The following is a 16,199-nucleotide window of genomic DNA, read 5'->3' on the forward strand; positions in this document are numbered from 1 at the left end:
GGGGTTTTAACTTTGTTTTAGGGGTCTCATTATGCTCTAATCAGCTTGTCAACCCAAATGGAGTATCTGCAAACTCAGGAGGCTAACCCTATAAGAAACAACCAATTAACAGAAGTTAGCAAAGTCAATAGTAGAGTTGGAATTATGAATATCCAGCTATTCCTTTTGCATCAAAATGGTGTTAGATCTCCATTGTCCTCTTCACATCTCAGTCAAACTTGGATTGCGCTCCAACTCCACACGTTCCCAACTTAACTATAACATCAACTTGTACTTTATTTTATACTTCATACATTCCTTTACTTTGTTGCATTTACTTGCCCGGATTTTAAACTTATAAAACAAAGTTGGGTTTGTATTTCCTTCTCACATATTAAGCTTTCATTTTATTCTGCATAATATGTGCCTATATGGGGTCATTTGACTCTGCGAAGTAAGGCTCTATATATATATATATATATATATATATATATATATATATAGAATCTCCAAACCAAGAAGGTCTCCGAAAAGTTTGAAGCCACTGGATATTAGATTTATACTCTTATATGTAGATGTTCCCTTGTATGATCCTCGTTGGTCAATGGAGTATCTAACCCTTAGATGTATCATGGCATTCACCCGAGTGGTATGGTCTAGATAACTCAATTCCTGATCATAGGAGTGTGATTGATACCTAAAATTGATACATTATCGAAGATGGGTTAGATCCGTTACATTAAGATCTCATATTCTTTTAATCCCAATGGAACCATGACCATCAGATTGGATCACCCAGTAGGGGTATAATCAATGATCTCTCTCTCTCTCTCTCTCTCTCTCTCTCTCTCTCCTTGATAAGTGGTCTGGAGTTGCTTGATACTAATCCGTTATTGGTTTGATCATATCATTATTCGAGCCCCTTTGCATTCTCGATATCCTGATCAGGGCGTGGCTTTGAACCCAAGCAAACTGATATGTTTGTTTCTCCTAACTTAGGCTAGGTTTGCTTGGGCATTGGTCCGATATTCAGATCTTTGAAATCTTATCAAACTATACAACTTCTCCAAATGTCATCAGGGAGATCTTCAAAATTGAAATGACTATGAGAGACAATCTTACTAAGAATATCATAATTAAATATGTAATAGATCTATTTTCTCAATGGATCTCTTATAATCATATTAAGCATATTGTTTCATTAATAAGCACAATAAACATAACTATGTGGCATGTGCTGATTTATTTTCTAAAGACCCAATAAAAAGGCTCGTTTGGGAGCATGGATTTGGAACCCCCTGGATTTGAAAATCTTCTTAATTGTGTTTAACACCCCGGATTGAGAATCAACTTTAATCCAAAAGTAGTTATGCATGGTATATTTACAAGGGCTTGAATTTAACTACTAAATCAACTTTAATATCTCTAATTAGTGAACGTTTATAATATTTGACACAATGGTCGTTTTAAGCCCGCTGAAATATATGTTTTGCCCAAAAATAATAAAATTCCAAGTCTTGAATGGGCCACAAGCACAAAATCATGTCCAAGTGACTAACCAACGATTTTTAACCGTTGATTTACATGGGCAATGTTTGGACGGTGCTGAACATCATATTAAAGTAATTATAGTGATGCAATTGATAAATCTAGTCATTTAGGGACATCATTAGCGGGCCACGTGCCCAATAGAATAATAGTCCAATGACATACATTTACACATGCAACTCTTTAGAAGGATTTTAGATGTAATCAAAGATGTCAAAGTGGATTTCAAACCCCGCTTTGAGGGACACGGATTCAGATTCCCTACTGAACTTGAAGTGTGTACTTAAGTGACGTCACCATGATATGTGGACCTCACCATGAAGTATGTGTTGTATCCACACCATCCATACATTTGGAGAGATTATTCTAGGGCATGATCAAAAGCTCAAGTGGACCCCACCATAGAAAAAAGTGGGGACAATGATGCCCACCATTGAAAACTTCATAGGGCCGACCATGATGTTTATTTGAGATCCAACCTGTTTATAAGTTAACACAGACATGTAATAAGGGAAAATACAAACACGCTTGATTGAAAACTTATTTGGCCCAAGAAATTTTTAATGGTAAGCGTTCAATCCCCACATTTTTTTGTCATGGTGTTACTCGAGCCTTGGATCTACCTCATTCTTTGGATCATGCCGTAAAATGATCTCTCCAAATGTATGGACAGGGTGGATACAACACATCATGGCAGGGCCACAGAACGCGGTGACATCAATTAGGCTCACTACTGTAAGGTTCAATAGCTAACCTGCATCCCTCTTTAAGGGCGTGTTTGATTTTCAAAAGCAGTTGTAAATACCAGGTAAATGGATAATTATTACCCTTTAAAATTCTTGAATTTCGACTTGGGAAACGGTTTCAAAAAGGTTAGTTTAAAATTTTAAACTTCAAGGTGACGTATAAGGTACATCTATTCCGTCCATCCGTTTTTCCACAACATTTCAAGGCATGAGCCGAAAATTGAGATAGATCCAACATTAAATTGGCCCACACTAAAAGAAATAATTGCTCCAGGAAGTTTTTAATGGTAAGTGTTCGATTTCCTTTTTCCTGTGGCGTGATCTACTTGAGCTTTGGATATGCCTCATTTTTTGGCTCATGCCATAAATTTGGCTGGCATAATGAATGAACGGTTTGGATAAGCGATATGCATCATGGTGGGACTCACAAAAATTTTACAAGATTTCGATTTTTAAGTGTAAAAAGGTAGCCGGTAAATTTGAAAAATCCTTGGGGAATTAATTATTACTATATTTATTGGGAATTAAAAAAATCCAACAAGCCCTCGGGGTATTTGAAACCCGATACTTTACCATGCAAGACAACAAGGGCCTGTTTGGCCGGGCAGATTGGATAGGTTTGGATGGTATTAGAGTGGATTGCACGGATTTCAAGGTAATGATCGTTGCGTCAGTGGATTGGTGCAAGATATATGAATATGGGATTGTTGTACCCCGGGATTGCTATATCGGGTCTGTTTGGCACGCCCGGCCAATCCCAGGATTAAACCTTTCAATCCCTTTCAATCCCTCGAACCAAACATGTCTCATGCAATTTTGAAGGGAATAGGGTGGATTGGATGGGATTTGAAGGTAATGATGGTGATATCAGTGGATTGTCTTAAGATCCATGGGATTGCTATATCCCCCCATGTCTGTTTGGCATGCTTGGCCAATCCCGGGATCTATCTTCCAATCCCTTCCAATCTGCCCGATCAAATAGGCCCCATGGGTATTTGAAATCCCCTCAAATCCCTCATATCCATGGTGTTGTACGGATGAGTGCCTTTTCATTTACAAGGAAATATGCAGTGCGAAGGAAGTGTAGAGAATGCAAATGAGGGCAGGTTTGTGCAGACGCAAAATGCGTACTACCCCCGCCCGTCCCTAGCTCCGAACGGGCAGTTCTGTGGGCGGGTCCACCGTGATGTATCTGTACATTCAAACTGTCTATCCCTTTATCAAATTATTTAAGGGCATGTTTGTACGGGCGGCTTTGTAACGCCCCGACTTTTCAAGACCCGAGTACATGACCCGTGTCCCGAAAACCCGAGTGTTAACCTTAAAGGATGGTCAGGTATAATATTTTTCTTTCATCAGAGTAAGCAAATGAGCGTAGAGTGGACAAGTAGCATAAAGGGAAATTTCAAATTTCATTTAGAATATACAAGTGCTGCCTAAAATGACTTATACAAACCAATGTCTCCAACATTAACAAATACAAGAATTACATGATCTAATACATGAGAAATAATAGAAAGCATATAAATATGAGCCGCAAGATCACACAGCTCCTCTAAGCATACAGTCATGCATTCCTGGTGATCGTATCCTGCTCCTTATCAAGTCTGAACATGCATATCACTTAAGCCACCTGTACTACCTGTACGGTTTTATATTTGATGGATGAGTGGCCAACTCAGTGTGAATTCCCCTCAAGATTACACACCGCCGCATTAGGTAAGAAATAGTATAAAAACATATAGACAACCAAAACAGAGTAAATGCAGTCTTGTTAGATGCATGGATGCATGAATGTAATGATCGACCCGGGTAAAACATCCAGACGGTCTGTGCCCCGGGTAAAACATCCAGACGGGCAATGTCCCGGGAAAAACATCCGGACGGACATTGGGGTCGTCACCCAGGGATAAGACTGGTCATCAGCGCAACATTCAGCGTAATCGCAGGGCATGATAATCCGAGTCAATATCATCAACGAATGACTGGTCATAAGCGCAACATTCAGCGTAATCGCAGGGCAAAGTGATCCAAGTCAATATCGTCATTGAATGACTGGTCATAAGCGCAACATTCAGCGTAATCGCAGGGCAAAGTGATCCAACTCATCAAAATATGCCATGTATGCATGATTAGCCAAGTCATTATTAATCCATTTACAACCAGCCAATTTAGGTAAGCTCAAAGGTCACTACGGGGAGCACATGGCCCAGCGTAGGCCGACGGCTCGGGCATAGTGTCCCATTGCCACCATCCCCGGCCCATGAGACTACCACCTTAGGATGTTTAATGGAACCCCATCGACTAGTGACCAATCACATTACAATATATGGGGCTTACCATCGCATGGTTGTACAGAATAAAACATCGAACCCATATAGGGAAATACTAGAACAAAGCCACATAGGGCGATATCAAAGTAGGCCACATAGGGCGAGTATCAGAACTGTGCGATAAAAGACCATCCTTGAAAGCCATTGGACACAACAACCTTGGATGGTAGGCCCACATCAATGGTCCATCTAGACCACCGCTCAATAACCACCAAGTCGAAGGTCCATTACGATCACAACTTGTCAAGTTACATCCCAAGTATGGGTGTACATTCATATGTGGGAATTTTTCACTAATGTACCAGTTTAAGTTCCATAAGCAATCCATAAGCATGAACAGTTACACAGGATAATCATAAAGCATATAATACAATAATTCAATTTTCACTAGCTAACACATGTGATTATAAAGAGAGATATTAATCATGAATTTAAATAACAACTATAACTTAAGCTAATGAGAAGATGGAAAGCTCAAAGGGAAGAATCATCACTAGTCAATTCGTAGAATGCTCCTGGGGGCAAGTTTCCTTGGGGGGATGGTGCACTTACACCACTCATGTGACTCCCTGCAATTTATTTATAATAAATAATGAGTCACCAATTTGATCAGATAAGAATAGGTGGAGGGTAGGAAGACCCTAAACCGAGGTTGTCTTAGGCTGTACTTAAAGCAATCAAACTCATTAAGCACAAACCCTTGTTTTTAATTAAACTGGGTCCAGTCAGGGCCCACTTGTTCACTAGATCAGCCTCATCCTTCTCCTTAGATCCTTAGGACGGGTTCATCACGTAATATACATGTATACATTACATACGTAGCACATAGCATATATATATATGCATACCTTATATATCTGAGGTATGTATCCATGGCATATAATGTATACACCAAATACATAACATCTCACGTGGTATACATGTACACACTGTATACAGTACATATGCATCACACAATGTATCCCTATATCAGTTATGTATATGATATTGCAACCTACAGTACGTACGTACATATATATGTGTACTATACATGTATCACACGAGTTTTGTGTGGACGGTGTGGATGTGTGTCCAGGCACACCACATTCAGACCCGGGACGGTCTGTATCCAGCGTGTACAAAAGTGGGCCCCACACACATGTAGGACTCACCATGCAAATATGAATATACGTGTGTTCCTTCACACTTGTGACATGGGTTCTGAATCCAAACGGTCCATAAGATGTGGAATCCTAAGAAACCCTAGGAGGTAAATTTTCATCATGATCTAAGATTCTGGTGGGCCATAGCAAAGATAAATGCACTTTCAAGGGAAGAAACTGTTTGCGTTAACCATGGCCCACTTAAGTTTTGGTTCAACGTAAAAATGGGAACCAGGGGGTTTTATGAGGTTCTGCTCCAAGTGGACCATTTAGATTTTCCAGATTCATCAGTCATGGGGAGATCTCGAAATTTTGCAGTGGCTTACATGAACTTACATATCTTCACTCCCTGGCGCATGCATGCACAGCCAATTCACTTCACGTGTGGGTACTGCGTAAACATGGGTGTCAAATCCGAACGGTCCATAAGATGTAGAATCCCAAGAAACCTAAGGGCATGAGTTTTCACCATGACCCAAGATTCTGGTGGGCCATAGCAAGAATAATTTCAATTTAAAGGAAGAAACTATTTTCATTCCTTGCGGCCCACCGAAGTTTCGGTTTAAAGTAAAATTTGAAATCAAGGGGTTTTATGAGGTGCTGCTTCATGTGGACCATTCGGATTTCCCAGACTCATCATAGCTGATGAGATCTCATCTTTTTGCAAATCAGTTTACGTGAACTGATTGGCAGAGGAGCGTTCGGCGTCCTCTGCTTCAACGTCCTGGTGCATACATGCACCGTTATTTCACTTCATAGGTGGGACCCACCACATATCTATGTATACTATCAGATATATATTCATATACGTATGTATATATATACATATAAATATATAAAATAAAGAAGGAAAGAAACAAAAGAAATTTCCCCGTACTGGATGTCCGGCACAGGGCCCACATTTGGACCATCGTCCCTGATGGACGGTTCATACATAAATGGCCCATGGTGGCCAAGCACTAGAGCAATCCACCGGCATTTGGTGGGGCCCACGGCCGATGCAGGGCTCACATTTAGGGTCGGCCCACTGACGTTGGACGAGGCCCACCTGCATTTTGCAGGGCCCAGACCGTCAGTCAGCCCACCAACCCTCACGTAATGTGCGTCGACTCTGTTCCCAACAGAGGTTCCGTTTCTTCGTTGTAGGCCACCATCATGGAGTAAATGGTGGATCTGAACCGTTCATCAGGTAGAGGGAGGAAAACCATTCAAAACCACGTTGATCTTTCTAGGCCACTCACATTCACGAGGTCTCTACGGCGGTCGAAAGAAGACCGTTCGGCTACTTTTGAGGCTTGATTACCTAGGTGGGCCACATCATCAGATGATCAAAGCTCGCCCTTCATGGTCAAAATTTCAAGAGGAAGATGGTGGACGGTGTGGATATGCAGCAAGGTGGCCCAGGGTATTCGTACAGGGCCCACCAGCCTTTTAACGTGATTCAGTCCCGAACAGGTCCCTACCTTTTATCCGAGTTTGGCCTGAAAACTAGCCATTATTTGGCATAGTTTGGCCTGGAATATCGTTACCACTGCCCTAGAGTTTGCATCCTAGCAAGGCTTCAGTTGAAACAGCCCTTAGCTCTGAACAGAGCTTTAGTTGAGTCAGTTTTTCAGCCCGGAACAGGGCCATGGATTGGCTCAGTTCTAGTCCGAACAGGGACCCAACGACAGTCTCAACAGTCCGCCTATTGCCACTGATTGGCTTGCCCTCCGAGCTAGTTTCGAAACTCTACAGAGAGCTCAAAACAGACTCGTCATGAGGCCTGTAATGTGGTCTGAAACGGCCATTGTTTGGCTCGTCCCGACGTTACTGTGGCTGGACCGAACCCAACCATTTGCTTGGCATGGTTCCGGTTCAGAGACATATGACATGAAGCTATAAGGAAGAAGAAGAAGAATAAAAAAACGAAAGAGAAGACGGTTCTCTGGGTTTCCTCTCCGCACTCTCTCCTTCTCACTTGGTGCGAATTCAAGGGCTACACTGACCTCATTTTATAGTCAGCGAGAGAGAGATGGACGGCTGTGATCGTCCTTACCGTGGACGGCCGAGCTTAGCCCTTCCCAAAGGGGAAGTCGGTTTCTCTCTCTCTCTCTCCACTGCAGGGTCGGGCTGTTTTTAGGCTAAGATGGACGGTGGCGTTCAATCTCCCTCCTCCGCTTACGAATGGTCGAACGACTATACCGTTTTGATCGTGTGGGTCCCATGAAGGATTTGAACGGTTTACAAAGCTCGGAAAGCGATCATGGTGGCCCACTTATAGGGTTGAAGTAGGTCGGTTTAAAATAGAGAGAGAAAGGCGGGAGATATTTCTTGTTTGCAAAAGGCTTGGTCCAGTGTGGCTCGTGTACCAGCGTCTTTAGTGCACATGCACCGTGTAGGGACCCACTGAGATGTCAGTATCATAATCCATACCGTCCATTGGCATTAGGAACCCTTCATAGGGCCCCTGTCCCATTTCGAGTCGATGGTGAGACCCAGGTGGGCCATGCCAACCAGATCTTGACCCTTAACGGATGATTATAATTGTTATGGTGGTCAGATTTACCCCATATCAATCGTCAACAGTTAAAGTGGCCCTATGAGTTGTCTACCTCTTCAAGATTTCTTACTGCCCATATAATGCTTATAATTTTATTTTATTTCATTTATTTTGTTATGTGTATACATGTATTTATATCATTTTTATATTTATTATTATTATTGTCTGCACACTATATATATAATTCATGATGTGGGTCACACTGTAGGTCATTAGGAGTTAGGACCATTATAAACCAATCCAACGATTGGATTGCCTAGTATTTTATTATTAATAACCCTAGGGGTCCTAATGAATGTTTTAGGTGAGATTTGGGAGTTGAATAGAAAGGATCTTTCTACGGGGCGTTGTAAACTGATGAATGGTGGATCTTGTGATTTTGATCCCTACATTGGTTTCATACAGATCGATTGTACTAAGTAGGTGTATGATGAGATGTCATCACACTTAAGATTATACAAATAAGATTTTCATTTATTTAAATACAGTTTAACTTGTGATAGTCAAATGGACAGATTGATTCCAAATCTTATTATGATGTTGTGAGTTATCATAGTCTAAAATCTAAGGGTTTAAGATGGATATATAGTTTGAGAGTTGTTGGATAGTGATGTGTAAAATAAATTATATGGGTAATTGCATATATGTAAGCTAATTTGGATCTACGTGGTGACACCCGAGTACTAAAAGTATGGGGTGTTACAGGCTTGGATGGGATTGGGTTGTATTAGGGTGGATTGCACGCCTTTCAAGACAGTGTCAGTGGATTACATGCAATCCGACTACATTGCTGTATCCAACGGCCCAGCTATGGCGCGTTTGGATGGGCGGACGACCATCGCAACCCAATGGAGTGATTGTGTTTGAACGGGCGTGGGATTGCTTGCCATCCATGGGATTCATCTACAGTAGCTAACGTTACTTGCAAATTTATGGTTATAACTGCCTCCTGCCAATAGACGGATTGCACTGGGGAAACAGATTGGCTACTCCCCCTGACACCAGCCAATGGCTGGTGGTCGGTGCTCCGTGGGACCCCCCATGATGTATGTGTCTCATCCATGCCGTCCATCTAATTTAACAAATCATTTTACGATCTGAGAACAAAAATAAGTTATATCCCAATCTTAAATGGACCACATTACAGGAAACAGTATTGAATGAGTGTCGACCTTTAAATAACAATTTGGGGCCATAAAAGTTTTGGATCAAGCTCATTTTTGTTTTTTCCCTTCATCTGGGGCTGTACGACTTAATCAATCTATTAGATGTCAAAAAAACAATATAGTGGGCCTTACCAGGATTTTAAAGATGGGTCTCCAATCAATATTGTTTTCATGTGGTGTGGTCCACCTGAAATGTATATACCTCTCATTTTTTAGATCAAGCCATAAAATGGTCTGTAAAAATGGATGAACGGAAAGGATGAAACACATACATCATGGTTTCCAAAGAGCAACGACCACCAGTTTTGAAACTAGTGTTAGGGGGAGTAGCCAATCTGTTCCCTTGCATTGGTGTCCTGCCATCAACAGCATGGCAGGGGAGTCCATGCTCTCTGCGTATTTATTTATTTATTTGTTTGGGTTAGATTGTTAGTACACACCCCATGTCAGTAGACACACTCCATGTTAGCCATCCCCACTAGGGATCGATACTGTGACCTCAGGTGTTGAAATGAGTTATCTCCACTCAACCTGCCGGTTGAGATATGGATCTAGGTGTTCATGGCTACCTTCATCATACTATAACGTATACATCTCTAGTTTATGTGTCAGTCCAAAAGAACAGTCTATAATCAGCAGAAGAAAGACTAAATGTCCATTTAAATTTCCAAAGAAATCATTATGACAAGAACAATAAAAAAATATCCACTTTATGCAACCCAAACAGACACCAAATGAGGACGGTTCAGAGATTTTCACAATTGTTGATCAAAATGTGAGAATAGAAATTCGACAGAACCTAATTTCCAGGCATTTGTTTGATAAAAGTATAATTACATGTATAGATATAAACGAAAATAAAAAAGATAACATTGATCAAATTGTCGTCTATACATGTACTTTAGGCATGAGAAATACATAACTGGAATACAAGGTGAACAGTCTATTCTCAGAAGAACACAACTAGAAAATAAAAATAAAAAATCATAACTATCATCTATACATTGATCAAACTATTGTGTATACATATACTTTATGTAAGAAAAATTCATGACTGGATTCGAAGGAGAACAGTCTATTATCAGAAGAACAGTGTCAAATTAAACAGCTTGCATCTATGCATTCATGGAATTGTCATCTAAACATGAACTAAAAAACACAAAATTTCATTACTGGATTGCAAGGCATACAGTCTATTTCCAGAACAATCCTTCATAATCCATATGACTCGTCTATCCACTTATCAAACTATTATCTATACATGTAAAATAGATTAGCAGAATGTGATTTTTGATAACAGGATTATGATGTCCAAGTGCAAAATCCAGCGACAGCAAATCCATCTGAGATATAGCAACAACAGACAAATCCAGCAATTGATATACCAACACAACAAACCATCTGAGATAATACTAGGAAATCCATGTGACATGTACCAGAAAACCATCTGAGATATATTAGAAAACCATCTTATTATAAAATAAGAGGATACCATAGACTTAATCAAAACAAGAGAAGGAAAAGATTTACAGAAAATGGAAAAAAAACAAAAGTCAACATTCAAGCCAACATAAGAACATCTGAAATATTTTTTTCACAGCAGAGAAAATAAGATCGGAAAATGACTAAATATACTAAGTACCACATTTTACAAGGAGTTAGCTACCTAGATGAAAAATTCATAATTTGATTCCAAGCAGAACATATTATTCCCAGATGAAGGGAAAAATCCATAACTGTCTCGGCTACCGAGGTCATACTATAATGTATACGTCTCTACTTTCTATGAAATTCCAAAAGAACAGTCTATTTTCAGCAGAACAGAAACTAAATGTCCATTTTATTTTCCAAAGAAATCTGTATCTTGTCAGACAGTTTAAAAATAACCACTTTATGCAACCCAAACAGACACTAACTGAGGACGGTTCACAGATTTTCACAATTGTCAAACACAATATGATCCCAGAAATTCCACAGAATCTGATTTTTAGGCATTTGATTGATGAAAGTAACTGGAGTAAAAAACGATGACATTGATCAAACTGTCATCTATACATGTACTTTAGGCATGAGAAATATATAACTGAAATATAAGGAGAACAGTCTATTCTCATGAGAACCAAAGAACGAAAAAAAATATTTCATAACTATCATATATTCACTGATCAACAATTCATATATACATGTACTTTATATTTAAAAAACTTATAACTGGCTTCCAAGGAGAACGGTCTATACTCAGGAGAACGGTGTCAAATTAAACAGCTTGCATCTATACATTGATAGAACTGTCATATAAACATGTACTAAAAAACACAAAATTTCATAACTGGACACCAAGGCATACAGTTTATTCCCAGAACAATCCTTCAAAATCCATAATTGTCATCTATACACTGATCAAACTTTCATTGATACATGTACATTTCATCAGCAGAACATGATTATTGATAACAGGATTATGATGTGCCAGTGTAAAATCCTGCAACAGAAAATTCATCTGATATATAGAAACAATAGAGAAATCCAACAATTGATATACCAACACAATAAACCATCTGAGATAATCCTGGTAAATCCATGTGACTTATACCAAAAAACCATCTAAGTTATACCAGAAAACCATCTCATTATAAATGAAGAAGATACCATAAACTCAATGAAAATAAGAAAAGGAAAAGATTTACAGGAAATGGAGAAAAACAAAAGACAAAAATAACACTAAGCATAAGAACATCTAAAATATATTCTTCTTAGCAAAGAAAATAAGATCGAAAAATAGCTAAGTAGACTAAGTAACGCAATTTGCAAGGAGTTAGCTACCCATAAGCAGGAAAAAGCAAGAATATTCACGTACTACTATAGGCTACAAGAAGCACATGCACAAATCTATAACAATGTGATATTATAATACTTAAAAAACATAAAACAAAGTCGTTGAAATCTGATGACATGTTGGAAATACATCTGAGATATACCAACATATGTAAATTTCATCCAAGATATAGCAACAATAGACAAATCCATCAATAGATATACCAACAATAGAAAATCATCTGAGATATACAAAAAAAACCATCTCAAAGATATCGACATCTATATAAGCCATCTTATAAAATTTGTCATAAGAAAATACAACAATATATATACCCAAGAGAGAAAAATCTATCTGAGATTTAGCAGTGCAAATCCATGTGACATATACCAACATGTATACCATCCATATGAAAGATACACAATGAAAATCCAGCATTAGATATACCAACAATAGAAAATCCACCTCAGATATATCAGAGAATCCATCTCAGATATTCCAACAACAGAAAATTCCTCTAAGATATACCCACAACAAAAAATTAAGCAATAGATATACCAACAACAGAAAACTCATCTGAGATATACCAACAACAGAAAATTCATCAAGAAGGCTTACTTAATCAGATGTATGCAATGAAAGGCGACAACAATAGGAAGCGAAACATCAGGGTATATGTGTTATTGTTTGAAAATCCACCTACGCTTAAATCAGAATGTCAAACATTGCCGTCACAGCCAACGATAAAGGCCGACTCCATATCGGAGGGCCTGTCTTGCCTGTGACGGAGCCGTATACATCACATGCATGCAAAACCACCTCATCCCTCTCAGCCACAACACAGATCAGGCCATACTGGTACATGCAATGAAAATCGAAGTTTACTCATAGCATTTGGGCGAGGAAGAGGACCTACCTCCGCTCGAGAAGACCGTCAGTTCACGATGGCAGCGTCGCCTCAGTTGGTGATGGCCATCGCGACTTGAAACGACTTCTCATAACCCCATTTTCGCGCCAACAGTAATCATCTCCCGCCACCATCTCTTCCTGACCCTCCCGCCAAATCCCAGCACCTGAAAACTAATTCGGATTTCAGCCGTACGATGGACATCGGGAAGGAGAATGGTAGGGAGGAAAAACTCCTATCCAGTGTCGAATCCCGCAGGATTGCATCGTACCACTGAAAACCCCCACAATCCAGTGACCAAATCCCTCGTAATCCAGGGGATTTTATTACCAGTCACGAATCCACCTCTCGTCCAAACAGACGGCTATTCTGACGCTGTGTGATTCGAGTACCCTATCCCACCTAATACGGGCTACTCCAACGCACACTGCCCGTCTAAACACACCCTTAAGCATTAAAACAAAAATGAGGCAAATCCAACGATCAAGCAGACCACACCAAATAATAAACTTGGTTGCATTAAAATTCACAAAGCATTAAATGTTAGTTGCATTAAATGCAAGAGTCATCTATGGTGTGGTCCATCTGATCGTTGGATCTGCCTCATTTTTTGTTTTGATGCCTTAAAATAATCTGAGAAAAGGGATAGATGGTTTGGATGTAGAGAGGCAGGTACATGGCTTAAGTGGACCACAAAGTGGGTTTGAACTTTCACCATTAAAAACTTCTTAGGAGTTGGAGAAGTTTCCGATCAAGCTGATGTTTGTTTTTTCACTTCATCCACGCCTATGTGACCTTATGAATAGGTTGTATGGTAAAATCTATTCACGGTGGACCTTAGAAAGGTTTCAACGGTGGGTGTCATTATCACGGTAGATTCCTTTGGTGTGGTCCACCGGAGCTGTGGACCTTCTTCATTTCTTTGCCTCGTATCTTAAAATGATATGGAAAAAATGATGAAAGGCGTGGATAAAATACTTACATCACGGTAGGCCCCACAGAGTCTTGCCCGGACAGATTACCGGTAGGACGCAATCCGCATCCCTCTGACACCAGCCCCGGAGCTGGTGGTTGGTGCTCTGTGGGCCCCACCATGATGTATGTGTTTCATTAAATATCATTTTATGTCTTTATCCCATAAATGAGAGGGATATAAATCTCAAGTGGATCACACCACAGGAAAACAATAGTGATTGGATATCCATCATTTAAATCCTCCTAAGGCCTGTTGTATTGTTTATTTGACATCCAATCTGTTGATTAGATCATAAAGACCCAGATGAAGGGATGGAACAAAGATCAACTTGATCCAATAGTTTTATGGCCCCCAAAAAGTTTTTAACAGTCGAAGTCCAGTCAACACTGTTTCCTGTGATGTGTTCCACTTGAGACTGGGATAAACCTCATTTTTTGTGTATTATCATAAATGACCTAGAAAAATAGATGGACGGAATGGATGAAAAACATACATCATGGTGGGCCCACAAAGCACCGACCACCAGCTCCGAGGCCGGTGTCAGGGGGAGTAGCCAATCTGTTTTCGTGCCAACTACGGTGACGTGGCTTTAACAAGGGAAGGACGGATTAGATACTCCCCTGCGGCTAGTGGTCGATGCTTTGTGAGAACCACCATGATGTATGTGTTTCATTTATGCCATCAATCTATTTTTCTATTTCATTTTATGCTACAAGCCCAAAAATGAGATATATACCAATCTCAAGTGGACCACATTACAGTAAACAGTGTTGATTGAACGTCCATCATTAAAAACTTTTTGGGGCCATAAAGTTTTGGATCAAGCTGGTTTTTGTTTTTGTTTTTTGTTTTTTTTCTTGTTTTCCCTTCACTTAGGTATGTATAACATAATCAACATATTGGATGTCAAATAAACAGTACAGTGGGCCTTAGGAGGACTTTAATGGTGGATATCTAATCAATATTATTTTCCTATGGTGTGGTCCACCTAAGATTTATATACCTCTCATTTATGGGATCAAGCCCTAAAATGATATGTGAAAATGGATGAACGGCATGGATAAAAGACATACTTTATAAATGGGCCTGCAGAACACCAACCACTAGCTATGGGATAGCCGCAAGCGAGTAGCCAATCCGTGTCGGACATCGGGGCGGTCTATGAGGAAACGGATGGGCTACTCTCCCTGCCGCGCAATAGTTGGTGATCGGTGCTCTGTGGCCCTTACCATAATGTATGTGTTTCATCCATGTCGTCCATCTATTTTTCTAGATCATTTTATTGAATGAGAAAAAAAATGAGGTATATCCCAATCTCAAGTGGACCACATTACAGGAAACAGTGTTGAATGAATTTCGACCATTAAAAACTTTTTGGGGGCCATAAAAGTTTTGGATCAAGCTGATCTTTGTTTTCCGTATGACCTAATCAACATATTGGATGTCAAATAAACAGTAGAGTGGGCCTTACTAGGATTTTAACGGTGGATATCCAATCACTATTGTTTTTGTATGGTGTGGTCCACCTAAGATTTATATTATTATCATTTTCTTATCAAGCATTGAAATGACATGTAAAAATGAATGAACGGAATAGATGAAGCACATACGATATGGTGGGGCCCGCGGAGCACTGAACACCACCCACGGGGCTGGTGGTAGGGGGAGCAGCCAATCCGTTCCCGGTCTTTGATGGGCCCAAGTCAGGACGCTGAAAATGAGTAAAGATACATGCGACGAGAGCGGATTGGATATTGAATGCTTCAATAGCCAAAAGGCTACTGAAGTGACGTGGCAAAATGACATTAGGGGATACCAATTGTCTGTTTCCTTCTAATAAATGCTCTTCCAATAACTCATGTGCAATTTGCGGACGACATCCTTATTTTATCGGAAGCAAAGATAGAAACTGTTGCCAATTTGCGAACAGCTATCCGGTGTTTTGAAACAGTAGCAGGGTTGAAGGTGAATATGGTTAAGTCCAAAATTTATGGAATCAACTTAGATAGTCAGGAGGTTAGGGACTTCACAGAAATAATGGGGTG

The sequence above is a fragment of the Magnolia sinica genome, chromosome 13 (genome assembly GCF_029962835.1).
Source record: "Magnolia sinica isolate HGM2019 chromosome 13, MsV1, whole genome shotgun sequence".
Taxonomy (NCBI): Eukaryota; Viridiplantae; Streptophyta; class Magnoliopsida; order Magnoliales; family Magnoliaceae; genus Magnolia; species Magnolia sinica.